This window comes from Lampris incognitus, chromosome 5 (genome assembly GCF_029633865.1).
Source record: "Lampris incognitus isolate fLamInc1 chromosome 5, fLamInc1.hap2, whole genome shotgun sequence".
Taxonomy (NCBI): domain Eukaryota; kingdom Metazoa; phylum Chordata; class Actinopteri; order Lampriformes; family Lampridae; genus Lampris; species Lampris incognitus.
Genome location: NC_079215.1, coordinates 33,377,675 through 33,395,391, shown reverse-complemented (window position 1 = coordinate 33,395,391; position 17,717 = coordinate 33,377,675).

The following is a 17,717-nucleotide window of genomic DNA, read 5'->3' as shown; positions in this document are numbered from 1 at the left end:
AACATTAATAAAGCAAGGACGACTTCTCTCGTGCTGGGTGTTTATTCACCGACCGGATTCCCACTGACGTTGTTACGTACATCACGTGACTTTGTTGTGGCGCTACGGAAAGCCGTAAGGGACATCAGCAAATCAAATATTACTAGCAAATATTACATCTCCCTTTTTCTGAAAAGTGCTGCTTTCTCTGCAGAGATACAGACCACGTTGAGCACGTTTATAAGCGAATACAATCTTAATAAGAAAGAATATGAAAGTGGAACTCTTATATAACTGGACTGCAACAAGTAGTGTAAAACATTTCCTTCACTGTCTAAATGTGACACCGTAATAACATTTCATCTTTTTTTTTCATTTCATTACTGGTAACTGCAAACAGCAGGTAGGTACACAAGGTAAGTGAACGCTGTAAATATTTCTTTTCAAAACATAGCAGGTATAGTACAGGTTGGTGTAAAATTCTCTTTTTTTTAACATTCATAAGTCAAGGATTTGTCTTGGTTTGATCGTGCGACCTGACCTCGTGGTGTAACCAGGCTGTGTGTCTGGTTGTCGCTGATTGTTCGTGTCTGGAGGTTCAGCATGCTCTGGCTGATGGGCTTGTGTGTTGCTGTTAGCGCTGGTAACAGTCTGCTGTGAAGTGTGTGTGTGTGTAGTGTGAGTGTTCACTCTGCTTTGTCGCAGGTGTTGACGGTTGCGTTGGTAGATCTGACCTTCTTTGGTTTGGATGTGGTAGCTCCTGTCTGTGTTCGCTGGTCTTTCCACAGTTGCAGGTCTCCAGGATCCATCCTCCTGCCGGAAGCGGATTGGTGTGCCTGCGGGCAGGTGGGGCAGAGGTTTGGCTGTTCGGTTGTAGTATGCCTGCTGGCGCTGTTGACATACCTCTCTCCTTTCGTGAACATCCTCCTGACTGGCGATCTGTGTCTGCAGGTGTTTTGCTGTTGATGGGAGAATGGACCGCAGCCTCCGACTCATCAGTAGCTGTGCCGGTGATTTCAGGTTGTCCACCAGTGTGTTGCGATACTCCAGTAAGCTCATGTAGGGGTCTTTGTTCTCAGCTTTGGCTTTGTCCAGGATGCGTTTGGCCGTCTGGACAGTCTTCTCGGAGAGGCCGTTGCTCTGTGGGTAGTGGGGGCTTGTGGTGTACCTGAGAAACCCCATGTCTGTGAGAAGTTGCGGAACTCACCAGAGCTGTAGCACGGACCGTTGTCGCTTATGATAGTCTCGGGGATTCCGTGTCGAGCCATTGCTGCTTTCAGCTTCATGATGACGGCAGATGAGGTGCAGCTGTAAAGTCTCTCTAGCTCGAAGAATATGGAGTAGTAGTCCACAGTGACTATGAAGTCCTGTGAGTTCCATGTGAATAGGTCTGTGCCTATCACTTGCCACGGCCGCTCGGGTATGGCGTGTGACATCATTGGTTCCTTTGCATTTGCGCTGCGCCGTTCTTGGCATATGCTGCAGTCTGCTACCGCATCCTCGATCTGTTTCCCCATGCCAGGCCAGAACAGTAAGTCTCTTGCTCGGCATTTGCTTTTTTCCACGCCAAGGTGGCTGGCATGGATGCGCTGTATCATGTCCTTGCGAAGCTTTTGGGGGACAATGATTCTCTCACCTTTGAACAGGATACCGTCCATTTCTGAGATTTCTGCTCTGTGGTTCCAGTATTCCTGGATGCTGGGCGGGCACTTTTTCTTTGTGTCTGGCCAGCCACTGAGTGTGGCTCGTCTGAGTGTGGTGAGCTGTGGATCTTGCGCTGTTTCCTGCTTGATTTCTGTGAGTCTTGTGTCGCTCACAGGGATGTTGCTGAGGACTGTGTGCACTTGGGCCTCCATCCCTTCCTGTAGGTCACTGTCGTGCTGTTCTATTGACTTGCGTGACAGTGTGTCGGCCACTGGTATGTCCTTACCGGGGCGGTGGATGATTTGGATGTCGTATTTTTGGAGCGCCAGGATCATCCGTTGCAGCCGGGGTGGTGCTGCTGCCAGTGGCTTTTTTAGTATTGCCTCCAGAGGCTTGTGGTCTGACTCCACAATCACTTTTCGTCCGTACATGTACTCGTGGAACCTCTTGCAGCCGAAGACCACAGCGTAGAGCTCCTTCTCTATCTGTGCATAGTTTTCTTCAGTGCTGTTGAGTGACTTGGACGCATAGGCAATTGGTTTGCCATCTTGGAGCATGACAGCCCCAAGGCCACTTTTGGATGCATCCACTTGGAGTCGCAGCTCTTTCTGCGGGTCGAAATATGAGAGTACTGGACCTGGGTGCTGTGTAATGAGATTCTTCATCTCTTGGAACGCCTTGTCGTGGACTGCATCCCACACAAACTCACTGTCCTGTTTCAGAAGCTGTCTGAGGGGTGAGTTTATCTGTGAGAGGTGTGGAGCGAATCTGGCGAGGTAGTTGATCATGCCGAGGACTGTCTCCAGCTCTGCTTTGTTCTGTGGGGGTTGCATGTCCTTGACCGCCTTCACCTTGTGTGGGTCTGGTTTGATGCCTTCGTGTGAGAGCGTGTGGCCGAAGTAGCTTACCTCGGACACGCATATGTGACAGTTGTCGGGGTTGAGCCTCACCCCTCGCTCCCTTGTGCGCTTCAGCATCGCTCTGAGACGCTGGTCATGTTCCTCTTTAGTCTTGCCGAACACTAGTATGTCGTCCACTATGGCTGTCACACCGTCCAATCCTTCATATGTTTCATCCACGCGTCTCTGGAACTCGTCTTGAGCGGACACGATTCCGAATGGCAGTCTGAGGAAACGATACCTGCCAAACACTGTGTTAAATGTCGTCAACATTGAGGATTCAGTGCTCAGTTTGATGGCCCAATAGCCTGACCGCGCGTCTAACACGCTAAAGTACTCAGCTCCAGCGAGCTTTGTGGTGGCGTCCTCCAGCGTGGGGAGGGGGTAGTGAGGTCGTTGTATCACTTTGTTAAGAGCTCTGGGGTCTAAACACACTCTAAGTTTGCCTGTCTTTGGCTTCTCAACAATGACGAGTGCGTTCACCCATTCTGTGGGTTCTGTTACCTTACAGATTATGCCGCCTTTCTCCATGCTGTCAAGCTCGTCCCTCAGTTTGCTGCGTAGGGCGATGGGGATTCTGCGTGGCGGGCAGACGACCGGCGTTGCATCTGGTGTGACGCGGAAGGTGCACTCGCCTGGGAACTCTCCTATTCCCTGGAAAACATCTGCATACTCATCCATTATGCTCTGTGATGTGACATTGTTTTCCTCGCTCACAGCCATCACTATTTTTACCAAGTTTAGGTCACGGCATGTTTTCATCGCCATGACTGGTGGGGCGTTTGTGTCAATGACGTAAAAGTCCAGCATCATTGCATTGTCTCTGTACTTACATTTGAGTTTGCATGTGCCTTTCACGCTCAGCGCGCCTCCTCCATATTCAGTGAGTCTGTGTATTGCTGGTTTCAGTGTCACATTTTTGAACAGCGCCTGGAACAGGTTGGTGGGAATAGTATTGGCCTGTGCCCCAGTGTCTAGTTTAAACTTTACCTTCTGGGGAGGTGTGCCAATTCCAACCTCTACGTAAGCCTGCTCGTTGCTTTTTCCGTTGTTCTCTATTGAGATGCAGTCTATGTACAGCTCTGTCTGTTCTCCCACAGCGGTGCTCTCCACTGTAATGTTGTCGAAGTACAGTTCTTCCTGCTCTCTGTCAGTGGTGTACTCTTCTGGGTTCTCTCCGACGGCATGTACTGTGCCGCGGTAGTACTTTGTCTGTCCCTGGGAGCTAGACTTGCATACTTTAGCAAAATGATTGAGCTTCTTGCATTTAATGCATTGTTTACCCTTAGCTGGGAAAGTGGCTTTAGCGCCGTGTAGCCCTCCACAATAGCTACACGCCCTAGCGGCGGTGCTAACGTTACCTTCCCTTTGTCTGAAGTTAGCGTTAGCTGCTTTGGGTGCGTTCGGTTTGTAAGTCTTTCTGCCTATTGCGTGCACCGTTTCATGTGTGCTGCCCTGGCCCATAAACTTTAGCTGTTGCTTTGCTAGATCGTGTGAGCGGGCTACATCTATGGCTTTTTCTAGCGTTAGCTCAGCTCCCTGGCTAAGTAGCTTTTCTCTCACTCTGGGTGAGTTGGTAGCAAACACGATGCGGTCCCTGACCATCTCGTCGGCATTTGGGTAGCCACAGTCTTTGACTAGGAGCTTTAGCTCAGTTACAAATTGTTCGAAGGATTCACTCTCTCCCTGCATCTTTTCATGAAATGTATATCTGGCATAAATCGGGTTTGCTTTGGGGGTGATGTACTCAGTGTACTTATCGTAGTAAGTTTCTAGCTTCTTGGCTTGTTCTCCGCTGAGTGTCCAAGTGTTGTGCACATCGCGCCCTTTTTCCCCTATCCAGAGCAGGAGGTAGCTGCATTTCTCCTCTTCGTTCTTCCCGCGCAGGGGGCCCTTGAACATTAGCTCCGTTGTTTGTCGAAATCGTCTCCATGCTTCAGGTAAGTTCGCCGATTCCCAGTCCATCCGTGGAGCTGGAACGCCGTACGAATCCATATTGGGTATTTAAACTCCGCTACTCTGACACCATGTAATGATCTGTGCCCTCTGGCTATGTTAACTTATAACATTAATAAAGCAAGGACGACTTCTCTCGTGCTGGGTGTTTATTCACCGACCGGATTCCCACTGACGTTGTTACGTACATCACGTGACTTTGTTGTGGCGCTACGGAAAGCCTTAAGGGACATTAGCAAATCAAATATTACTAGCAAATATTACAGGGGCTACATAATTCCCCTTATTGAGCTAGTAGGAACGTTAGTTTACAGCTGCTGTTTCCTCGGTTCGGGTTTACAGTGACACACTTCCGCTGCGCGGTTTTTTTTTTGTTGTTGTTGTTGTAACGGTGGAAGGAATAAATGGTGCACGTTGTGTAGCCGAAAGAGAAAGTTGTCACGACTCCTGCTTGAGCTCCTCTACACTGGTGACCCCGACGTTTTTCTCTTGGTAGTTATCAGAGACAATCTTTCGAACGAACATGGTTGACGAAATCAACGCGGTTTCTCTCAAATTGCCAGAGTTCTGGGAGTCATCGGCAACGACATGGTTCGCCCAGGCGGAAGCGCAGTTTGCTATCCGCAAAATAACGGATGATGCTACTAAATACTACTACGTGGTATCGGCGCTCGGATGTTCGACTGCAACTAGAGTGGTGAGTCTCCTTACAAATCCTCCGGCGGCAGACAAATACAAGGGGCTCAAAGATCACCTCTTGAAGATTTTTGAAGTTTCCGACGCCGAGAGGGCCCACCGTCTCTTTTCTCTGCAAGGCTTGGGTGACAGCAGGCCATCCGAGCTCATGGACAAAATGCTGAATCTGCTGGGACCGGCGCACACACCTGATTTCCTCTTTGTACAACTGTTTCTGCGACAACTGCCTGCTCAGGTGCGGGCGGCTTTGGCTAACACCAGCAATACCGATTGCCGCAAGCTAGCTGAAGAAGCTGGCAAGTTCTTCCTGGCCAGCCAACAGCAGCATTGGGCGTCCGCGCTCACCCCTGCCCACCCCCACACGCCACCACCTGGTGACTCCATGGTGGTTGCCGTGGCAACCCCCGGTCGGCGACAGGAGCCCGGCCTGTGCTTTTACCATGCAAAGTTCGGGGCCAAGGCGAAAAAGTGCACCTCCCCGTGCAATTTTAGCTCGTCGGGAAACGCCAAGGCCGGCGCTCACTAGTGGCCATGGGCGTCGGCGTGGAGGACAACAGGCTACTTTTCCTACGAGACTCCATCTCGGGGCGGCGTTTCCTATGCGACACTGGGGCGCAGAGGAGTGTCGTACCTGCATCGAGTGTGGACGCCCTGTCGGGCGCTCACGGCCCTCCCATGGAAGCTGCTAACGGCAGCTCTATCCGTACGTACGGCACGAGGCACATTGACATGTGTTTTAACGGACAGCGGTTCAGCTGGGATTTTGTCACCGCCGACGTGGCATCTCCCCTCCTCGGTGAAGATTTTCTTTGTGCTCATGGGCTGCTGGTGGACGTCAGGAATCGACGCCTGATTGACGCCGTCACCTTCGCTTCACACGCGTGTGCGCTCAGCGATACAGGCTCCGTCAGGCTGTCCAGCATGCTCTCCAATGAGGACGTGTTTCTCCATCTTCTCTCCGAGTTCCCTGACCTCACTCAGCCCACATTCTCGTCATCTACGACCAAACATGAGGTTGAGCACCACATCGTCACCACCGGCCCGCCGGTGCACGCCCGAGCTCGGCGCCTCGACCCGACCAAGCTCTCTGTCGCCAAGGCGGAGTTTGAGAACATGGAGCGCCTCGGCATCATCCGTCGCTCCAGCAGCCCGTGGGCTTCACCCCTCCACGTAGTGCCTAAGACTGGCGGTGGGTGGCGTCCATGTGGTGACTACCGTCGGCTCAATGACGCAACAACACCGGACCGCTACCCGGTCCCTCATATCCAAGATTTCTCCGCCCACCTGGCTGGGAAAGTGATCTTTTCCAAGGTGGACCTCGTCCGTGGATACCACCAGGTGCCCGTCCATCCCGCTGATGTCCCCAAAACGGCTGTGACAACTCCGTTCGGACTGTTCGAGTTCATGCGCATGCCGTTCGGGCTTAAGAACGCCGCGCAGTCCTTCCAACGCCTCATGGACTCAGTGTTGCGGGACCTGCCTTTCCTCTTTGTGTACCTGGATGACATCCTGGTCGCTAGCATCTCCGTGTCCGAGCACTTGTCCCACCTCAGAGCCCTTTTCGAGAGACTCAGCCTGCACGGGTTGATAGTTAACCCGGCCAAATGCCAGTTTGGTCTGAGCACCATCGACTTCCTGGGCCACCGGGTCACCAAGGACGGGGCGGCCCCCCTTCCATCTAAGGTGGAGGCCATCGCAGACTTTCCACGCCCACACACGGCCCAGTCCCTCCGGGAGTTCATTGGCATGGTGTCCTTCTACCACCGGTTTATCCCTCGGGCTGCCGATCTCATCCGCCCCCTATATGAGGCTCTGAAGGGCACAGCCCCCAAACACGCTGTGGACTGGTCTGCAGAGAGGGACACGGCTTTTAAGGATGTGAAGGCTGCCCTGGCTGACGCGGCGATGCTGGCACACCCTGTGTCTGGAGCGCCCATTGCCATCACGACGGATGCTTCGGACTACGCTGTGGGCGCGGTTTACGAGCAGTGGGTGAGCGGTGCGTGGCAGCCGCTTGCCTTCTTCAGCCGGCAGTTGAACCTGAGAGAGCGCAAATACAGCACCTTTGATCGTGAGCTGCTTGGCCTTTTCCTCGCTGTTAGGCACTTTCATTTCCTACTGGAGGGCCGTCAGTTCACAGCTTTCGTCGGTCACAAACCGCTGGTGTTCGCGATGGGCAAGGTGGCAGAGCCGTGGTCAACCCGCCAGCAGCGACAGTTGGCCTTCATCTCAGAGTTTACCACCAACGTGAGGCATGTCGCTGGGAAGTCCAACCCGGTCGCTGACTGTCTCTCCCGGGCCATCGCTGGTGCCGCCCATTTGGGACTCGACTACAGCCAGATGGCGTCTGACCAGGCCGCCGACTCAGGAGTGCAGGCATGCAGGACCGCCGACACAGGGCTGCAGTTGGAGGATGTGGCTTTCGACGACGCCGGCGCCACGCTCCTGTGCGACGTCTCTACGGGTCAGCCCCGACCAGTCGTTCCGACTGCTTGGAGGCGACGGGTCTTCGACGCAGTCCGTGGGCTGTCTCACCCTGGCAGAAAGCCTTCACAGAGGGTGGTGGCGGCAAAGTTTGTCTGGCATGGACTCAAAAAGGATGTGAGGGACTGGGCTGACACCTGTGTGGAGTGCCAACGCTCCAAAGTGCTCTGGCACGTCAAAGCGCCCCTGATACCTTTCACGGTACCTGAGAGGAGGTTCGACCACGTGAATGTGGACCTGGTAGGCCCCCTACCTCCCTCCCGTGGTTTCACATACCTGCTCACCATGGTCGACAGGACCACGCGATGGCCAGAGGCCGTCCCGCTTTCGTCCACGACAGCGACTGAGGTTGCCCGAGCGTTCATCGGAACCTGGGTCGCCCGCTTTGGCACCCCATCTGACCTCTCCTCGGACAGAGGGCCGCAATTCACGTCAGCGCTCTGGGAGGAGATCGCCGCGGGTTTAGGGGTGAGGCTCCATCGCACCACAGCATATCGCCCTCAGGCGAATGGATTGGTCGAGAGGTTCCATCGCTCGATGAAGGCCGCATTGCGGGCTACCCTCAAGGACGACCGCTGGGTCGACAAACTGCCTTGGGTCATGCTTGGGCTCAGGACAGCTCCCAAGGAGGACCTCCAGTCCTCATCCGCCGAACTGGTCTACGGACAGCCACTTCGGGTCCCGGGGGATTTCCTTCCCACCGCCACAGCTCCCTGGTCCGCCAGATGCCAACGGACTGCGCTGCAGGAGGAAGCCAGGGCTTTTGCACCGGTACCCACTTCTCAGCATGGCGGCTCTCAGTCCTATGTCCCCACGGAGCTGCGGTCGGCAGAGTATGTTTTCATCCGTCACGACGCGCACCGCGGTCCCCTGCAGCCACCCTACGACGGCCCATTTCGGGTACGGGACACTGGAGATAAGCACTTTGTGGTGGAGGTTGGCAGCAGGCTGGAGCGGGTTTCTGTGGACCGCCTCAAGCCTGCTCACCTGGACTTAGACCGCCCTGTTGGTCTTGCCCTGCCCCCACGGCGGGGGCGCTCCCCTGCTCTGCCCCCCTCCCCCGGCGAGCCGCCCCCTGCTTCCCCAGCCCCTCCCTTTCCCCGGTCCAGCTGTGAGGACTCTGCTTCTTTGCCTGCGGTTAACCAGCCCCCAGCTCCTGTTGAGCGGAGCCGTTGGGACAGAGAGATCCGCCCCCCGCGCCACACTGACTTTTCGTATTAAGGCGAATTCTGGGGGGACGTGTGTAATGGTTATGGGGCTACATAATTCCCCTTATTGAGCTAGTAGGAACGTTACTTTACAGCTGCTGTTTCCTCGGTTCGGGTTTACAGTGACACACTTCCGCTGCGCGGGTTTTTTGTTGTGATGGTGGAAGGAATAAATGGTGCACGTTGTGTAGCCGAAAGAGAAAGTTGTCACGACTCCTGCTTGAGCTCCTCTACAATTTATTAATTTCTGGTGTATCTTATGTTAGCATGGCCACTGGGTTTCTCTCGGAAAATTTGTGTGGAAGTATCTCTGGAAATAAACTGAATCATACCCTATTGTTTTACCATATCCCACCTAACTACAATAAATGCCAATATAGGCCCACTGCCTCTCAATGATAAATGGCATGTTTGATTTTGTTGAGCAGGGTTGGCTGCACCAGTCTGGTAAGAGTATGTCAAGGAGCACACATCATACATAGCCAGTGAAATAAACCTGAGGGTGTTCTGAGTTATATCACCTATAACTGCTCTCTCTCTCTTCTTTGGGATAGGTCTATGGTTCTTCAAATTAGGCAATGCATGTAGATCAGGGGGCGGCACGGTGGCACAGTGGTTAGCACGGTTCCCTCACAGCAAGAGGGTCCTGGGTTTGAGCCCCGGGGTAGTCCGACCTTGGTGGGTCATCCTGGAATGTCCTCTGTGTGGAGTTTGCATGTTCTGTCCGTGTCTACGTGGGTTTCCTCCCACAGTCCAAAGACATGTGTAACCGAGCTATTTTCTCGCCCGGTGTACTGCACCACAAGGCGACATCACTAACCGCTCGACTAAAGGGCCAGACCCCCTAGTCGATCGGCCAGCGGGTCTTATTAGTAGTTTACAGTCCTCACCCTCTCCCGGAAGCGCGCCCTCGCGCTTTGTTATTCCCGCGCTCCGAAGAGACTTCTGAGGATCTGCACGCTTCCGGATCCCACCGCTGCCACCAATGTAACCGAGCTATTTTCTCGCCCGGTGCGGGATTCGACACGGAGTGTACTGCACCACAAGGCGACATCACTAACCGCTCGACTAAAGGGTAATGTAACCGGTTATTTTTTCGCCCGGTGCGGGATTCCTCACGGGGCGTACTGCACCACAAGGCAGGATAAGCGGTTCAGATAATGGATGGATGTAGATCAGGTGAAAGGAGTGGCAATTGTGACTACATTTACACGCTGCAGAAAAGAAGGCAGATTTATGATATTGTAGTGTAACCAGGTTAAAATTAATGTTTTCATTTTATTTTGTTTGAGTATGAAATATCACCAAATCCTGTCTGTGTGCTGTTATTTGTGTTTACTACATTTTATTTTATGTCATTTACTTTTATGTATGTTTTCCAACGACCGTCATATACATGTACTGTCGCTTTAAGAGAGAGGTCTTGTGGGTACACGGAAGAGGGAACGCGGGAGAGGCCATTTTTGTTTTGTGGGAGGAGTCTCAAGCAGCAATCGAGCCGAGCCACACGTGTTTCTTACCGTAGGACAGTTTTGCTGGTTGAGGAGAACGTAACCTTGAGTATCCCTGTAAGAAGATACTGCAAGCTGTAGGATAAAATACTTGTTTATCCTTTCTTACATCGGAGTCCCGTGGACGGTTTCTCCTTCTAACGCACACGAGTGAAGTTCGGGCAGTGGTTGAACTTCGACCCCCACGTCCGTAAGAAACACCGCTCCCGCTGAGGACTGGACGTTTGTCGAAGGGTTTGAAACCAAAATAAATGGCAAGGTGGGCCAAATAGAGTCCTGTGTGTCCCCCCCCCCCTCCTTCCTTGATCATGATGATGATGATGATGATGATGAGAGACTGAGGGCCCCCACAACACCTGGGGCCCCACCCAACTAGAACACAACGCAGAGTTAATGATGAGAGTGACGGGCATGCAGCAGGCTGACCAGCATAGAACAGCATAGGACTGCCCCCGTTACATTGGTGCCGTGATCCTCCTGGATCCTGAGAGTGACATCAGTTGCTCGCCGCGGGAGGCTGCTGTCGTCATCAAGCCCCAGACGTCCTCAGGTATTTCTATAGACTGTACGCTCATGTTACAGTGGACTGGAGTTGAGCTGTGTGGACACTGGACAGTCATAGCTGTGGTTACCATGGACTGGGCTTGTGAACAGGACATTTGTATATACTGAAGGAAGAAAAACACACGAAAAAAAAAAAGGAAAAAAAAGGTTAATGTTGATGTGATTGAAGGACTCGTGTGAATAATCTATTGGTGAATTTGTTGATTGTGTGTGATTGTTTCAATCTCTTAGTGATTTCTAGATTCAATTATTTAAATGAATTGAGCTTTTCACTTTTTTATTTTATTTTTTATTTTATCTGAGTGTTAGAGGTAGGAACATGGCAGAGGGTGGTTCGTACGTAGGTGGGGGTAACATTGCTGATCAGGATCTTTTGGATCGCCAGTGTGCTATGGAGAGGGGGTACCAGTTAGATGTGGGTGGGGGTTTACGGCTAGGTGTAGGTAGGAGTTTCGGGCAGCTCTTAGAGGGCGGGGAACCAGACACCAGAGCACCAGGGCCTAGAGACCCGACCACATTTGGCACTCCTCAGTTCACCTCCACACGCTACGTAGAACGGGCCAGGCCAGGTGTCAGCGAAGGGGCTGTGCTAGGTAACAGCGAGCAGCCAGTGGGTGAGTTAGCCATGCTCATTACTCGGTTAGCAGAGAAGATAGGAGAGTCAATCACTGCTAAGCTGCAGGAAACACAAGTGCTTAGAAACACACACACAGACAGTGCTAGGTCTGCTGAACAGCGTTTGGAGACAGCTCCTAGTGTTAGAGTAGTAATGCAGACAGACGCTAGGGAGCCTCCTATTTTCAGGGGCGATAGCTCTGATAAGTTTACAGTTCATGAGTGGGAGAGCCTTATGACTTTGTATTTGAGGAAGCGAGCCATTCCAGTTAGTGAGCAGTCACATGAGATTCTAGCTAAGCTTATGGGGAAAGCAGGGGACGTGGTGAGGATAAAGCTGCGCAACACATCTGTCGACCACATAGCGAACCCCCACATTATTTTTGATGTACTGAAGCAACACTTTAGTGACCTCACATACTCGAGCATGCCCCTGGCGGACTTTTACAGTACGCTGCCCAAGCCAGGTGAGGACGCTATGGAGTATTGGATTAGGCTTAATAAAACAGTGGAGGTGGCTGACGAATGCTTGAAGTGGCAGGGCCGTAGTATTGAAGAGCCAAGCCACAAGGTAAGCATGATGTTTATCAAACACTGTCCAGATCAGTCTCTTGCCAATGTTTTTAAGTTCAAGTCCGCAGGGAAATGGTCTGCTAGCGAGATCCAGGAGAGGCTTGATGAGCACATGCTGGAGAGGAAGTCCCGTGTTGCTGCAGGTGGACAACGTGAAGCAGGCGCGGTAGAGCGTAGGTTCCATTCACAGGTTCATGTCCCTGTAGTCGACATGGCTCCCGACTTGAACACGACCGTGCCGGTGGTGCCATCTCCCGTCCCGGCTCATGCGTCATCTCCTATACCATTTTGTGCAAGGTCTCCTACACCGTCTCCCGCACCGTCTCCCGCACCTGTCTCTGGCGGTGATGACTATATGAGGAGTTTGGTGAGCTTGCTAGACCGTTTGGTCACAATGCAGACTCAGGTTCCAGTTAGCGCTGCAGTCCGGACACCGACGCTGACTCAACCGCCAGCTAACGCCGCAGGGCGGGTGCCAGACGCACCACAGAGGTTGTGCAGGGTTTGTAAGTCTCCGGATCACTCCACATTTTCCCACTGCAGCCGGGAGAACCGATGTATAAACTGTTTGTCTCCTGGTCATTGGAAGAGGGACTGTCCTCACCCTCAGCCGCCCAACCAGCTCCGTTCTCAGCCTGGTGGAAGAGCTGGTCGTCAGTCTCGTCCGTTAAACTACTAAACCCACACCTAGAGAGGGATGGTGTGGGTAATGCAGATGTATCCCTCACTGATGTCTCCGACCTGGCTCACTTGTATGAAGACAAGTGTGCCAAAGCACCTCAGGGTTCGCGTATGGTCATTCAGGCGACACAGAGGATTCAGGCTTTCAGTGACTTGTTCTATGCTCCTGTTCTTGTCAACCAGACTGTGCAGCTTAATGGCATGTTGGATACTGGCTCTATGTCATGCAGTATCAGTGAAAATGCAGTAGAGAAGCTCCGCTCTGGGGGTGTTTTACCTGAGAAGCAGCAGCCTGAAGAGAACATTGTCTTGATTGGCTGCGGTGGTCTGGAGACTAGGCCTGATGGTTTTTATGACCTCAACATGCAGCTTTATGGTGTTTCCTTTGTCATACCCACTCTGGTCGTGCCCGGTCAGCATGATGATCTGATAGTCGGCACAAACGTCATTAAACATGTGGCCCATGTACTCAAGAGTGGTACTGAGTACTGGGACATCGCGTCCAGACAGGAACATCCGTCTAGTCCTGACGTTGAACAGTTCTTGTCCATGTTCACGAATGTAGAGCGCTGGAGGGGTGGTGCAGTTCCTGAGAAGATAGGTACTGTTAAGCTCACCCAGGCCGTGACACTCTTACCGAGGCACGAGCACTTAGTCTGGGGCAGACTTCCTGCTAAGGTGCCTATGTCAGCTGGAAGCACTGTTGTTGTGGAGCCGACAGACTCCAAGGCCATGCCACGCAGTGTCCTCGTAGGTCGACTTGTCACACCGCTCTGGGGTGATAGGTGGGTACCCATGACTGTTGTCAATCCATCTGACAAAGCCATCACACTGAAAAGGAACTGCAAGTTGGCTGATGTGTTTCCATGCTTGGCGATTGAGGACTTTAATGTTTTCCAGGGACTGCAATCAGTTGCAGGGAGGCATGAGTCCAACGCCACAGATAGTGCCTGTCCCCCTGTCCAGCCGGCTAGGAGTTTGTCAGAGCTCGGACTCAGTGACATTGACCTCAGCTCCTGTCAGGTTAGTGAGGCATGCAAGTCCCAGCTCACTCAGCTGCTCACCGAGTACCATGACATCTTCTCCAGGGACTCTCTGGACTGTGGCGAGGTCACAGGATACACACATCGCATCCATCTGGTGGATGGGCGCCCCTTTCGCTTGCCCTACAGGAGGGTTCCCCCAGCCCACTATCAGAAGTTGAGACAGGTTCTCACTGATATGGAGGAGAAAGGGATTATCCGGAAGTCCTCGAGCGCATACGCTTCACCGCTGGTTATGGTATGGAAGAAGGATGGCGGGCTTCGGATCTGCACTGATTTCAGATGGCTGAATGCTCGGACCTTGAAAGACGCTCATCCCTTGCCACACCAGTCGGACTGTCTTGCCGCGCTGGGTGGTAACTGCCTCTTTAGTACGATGGACCTCACCTCTGGCTTCTTCAACATCCCAATGCATGAAGATGACAAGAAGTACACTGCTTTCACGACTCCCCTTGGGTTGCATGAATACAATCGCATGCCACAGGGCCTTTGTAATAGCCCTGCAGCCTTCATGAGAATGATGATTGGGATCTTTGGGGATCTGAACTTCATGAAGCTTTTGTGCTATCTTGATGATCTTCTTGTCTTCGCGCCGTCAGAGGTTGAGGCTCTGTCGAGGCTCCGCACTGTGTTTCAGAGGTTGAGGGAGAACAACTTGAAACTGGCTCCGAAGAAGTGTCATCTGCTGCAGAAGCGGGTGCGGTTTTTGGGCCACGTGGTTGATGGCGGAGGTGTGTCTGTCGATCCCTCCAAAGTAGAGGTCATCTCCAACATGACAGTGCAGGATCTCATGGAAGGTGATGGGTGCACGCTTTCTGTTCGTAGGATCAAATCTTTCCTTGGTATGGTATTTTACTACCAGCATTTCCTCCCGAACTGCTCCTCCGTGGCTAAGCCCCTGTTCGCCCTTACAGCTGGACAAAAGAGGAGGGGGAGGTCAGCTAAGGATAAGAAGCCCCATGGCAGCTTCCGTAAGCTTACCTCCGCAGACTGGACGGTGGAATGTGGGGAAGCATTTGATCTGTTGAAGACGATGTTACTGGAGTGTGTGGTGCTTGCCCATCCAGACTTTGAGGTGCCTTTCATTTTGTCGGTCGATGCGTCTTTGGACGGACTCGGCGCGGTGCCGTCTCAAGTGCCCCGAGGAGAGTCCAAGGCCAGACCTGTTGGTTTTGCAAGCAAGTCCCTCAGTGCCTCACAGCGGAAGTATCCAGCTCATAGACTGGAGTTCATGGCGCTGAAGTGGAGTGTTTGTGAAAAGTTCAGCCACTGGCTGAAGGGTCAAAGCTTCACCGTTTGGACAGATAATAATCCGCTGACTTATCTCCTAACGAAGCCGAAGCTTGACGCGTGTGAGATCCGCTGGGTGTCTAAGTTGGCGTCTTACACTTTCGATCTCAAACACCTGCCAGGGAAGAAAAACGTGGTGGCGGATGCCTTGAGTCGCGACCCTTTTTCCAAGCCCGTCAGTCAGAGGCTACTTAGGGAGCCCTACCCGGCCCTTGTTCAGGAAGCCGACGGGGTTGAGGGGGACTCTGTGCAGGATGTTTTCAGACTCAGTTGCCAGTCCCAAACACTGAGTAGTGCGCGATCTGGGTTTGCTTGTGATGCAGCTGAGGTCAGGGCTTTTTGTCAAGCCAAATGTGACTGGCCTGATGCATCAGTATTCACAGCACTCAGTTTGGTCCAGCACGTTCAGCATCTGTCGGGTGGTCAGGATACACTGCCAATGTTATCCACCGAGGAGCTCAGGTTGAGTCAGGAGCAGGACCCCTGCATCTCCAAGGTGTTGCCCTTTGTCGCTGTTCGGAAGCGGCCATCGAGACGTGAGAGGCATGGTGCTGACCAGAAGGTCCTCAGGCTGTTGAAACAGTGGGAGAAGTTGGAAGTCAATGATGGTGTCTTGTACAGGGTGACAAAGGACCCAGTGTCCAAGCAGAGGAGGTCTCAGTATGTTTTACCTCTGAGTCTGAAAGACAAGGCACTGTCTGGCATCCACGATCACGCTGGTCATCAGGGCCAGGACCGTACTCTCTCTCTTGCAAGGCAGCGTTTTTATTGGCCTGACATGGAGAGGGATATCAGAGCATATGTCAGATGCTGTCGGAGATGTGTGTTTGGGAAGACCCCAGAGCCAGCTGCTTGCGCGCCCCTGGAGAGCATTAAAACTTCCGCACCGATGCAGCTTGTGTGTATGGATTTCTGGTCCGCTGAGGACAGTAAGCAGCGGTCAGTCGATGTCTTAGTGGTTACTGACCACTTCACTAAGCTTGCTCACGCGTTCCCCTGCACTAATCAGACAGCGAAGCAGGTCGCCAAGAAACTCTGGGATCATGTATTCTGTGTTTACGGGTTTCCAGAGAGAATACATTCTGACCAGGGCACAAACTTTGAGAGTAACCTGATTGCAGAGCTTCTCAAGTTGGCGGGTGTAGCGAAGTCCCACACGACGGCCTACCATCCTATGGGTAATGGCGGGACAGAGCGTTTTAATCGCACGATGGGGAATATGCGCCGTTCCCTTCCGCTTCAGCAGAAGCAACAGTGGCCTCAGCAGATCCATTCTCTCACGCTCGCGTACAATGCCACTGTTCACGAGACCACGGGTTATGCACCTTTCTTCCTGATGTATGGGCGTGTCCCAAGACTGCCGGTGGATGTTATGTTCAGGCAGGTTTTGCATGATCCTCACGTTGTTGACTATGACTCTTATGCTCAGTCTCTGCTTTCCTGTCTAAGGAGTGCAATGGAGATCGCTCAGAAGCACTCCACGGCTGAGCAGCAGCATCAGGCGCGACAGTACAACAGACATGCCAAGGGCACTGTCCTGTCTGTCGGGGATCGTGTTTTGGTTGCGAACCAGAGTGAGCGAGGGAAGAGAAAGTTGGCTGACAAATGGGAGAACGGAGTGTACACGGTTGTCGGTGTCAACCCCAATATCCACGTCTACAAGATTCAGGATGCAGAGGGGCACACCAGAGTGGTGCACAGGAACCGTTTGTTGGAGGTCAACTTCTTGCCCCTTCCTGAGTTAGATCAGGGTGAGGAGTCCAGTACAACCAGTCAGTTGCTTGACTGCGCAGAGTCCGATGAGGAGGACAGTGCAGATGGCCTGACGGTCTCAGGGGATGCAGTGGGGCTAGCAGTCTCATCACTTGGAGACTCGCCTAGATCTGAGTGGGCAGAAGCGGAAGAGTTCATTCCGTCTAGTCTGGTAGTCAGTCCTGTGGGGGCCACTGCTCAGACTCCACCCAACACACACGCACCACACAACACACATGCACCACACATAGAGGCATCACACTCACTCGATGTTGGTGTTATATCTCACACTGATTCGCACACAGAAGCACCACACTCACTCGATACAGATGTTGCAGCTCGCACTGTCTCACGCACACAAGTAGAGAGCGATGGTCGGGTTAGGACACGCACAGGGAGGGTGGTGAGGTCAGTGAACAGGTTAATAGAATCTATGGCTCAGATGCCATTTCTACGGAGTGTGAGGGTTTGAACTTTGATGGAGGTTGGAGTCATTCAAACTAGTTTAATGTGAGTTATTAGGTGTCTATCAGACAGGGTTGTTTTGGGCCAAGTGCATGGTGTGGCGTATCAGGCGTCACATTGATCTAGGGGAATACTGAGACTTGATCAACCTCATTATTTTCTGAACCTCGTAACCGAGGTAGCTCCTAAGTTGACTGGAGGACTAGGTCCTTCTTTTCACTTGTGCCAGTAGTCAGTGATGGGCTTTTCCTTTCCTCTTTCTCTTTTTATCCTGCTGTCAGGATGTTGGTGAATTTCAGGAGGGGTGAATGTAACCAGGTTAAAATTAATGTTTTTATTTTATTTTGTTTGAGTATG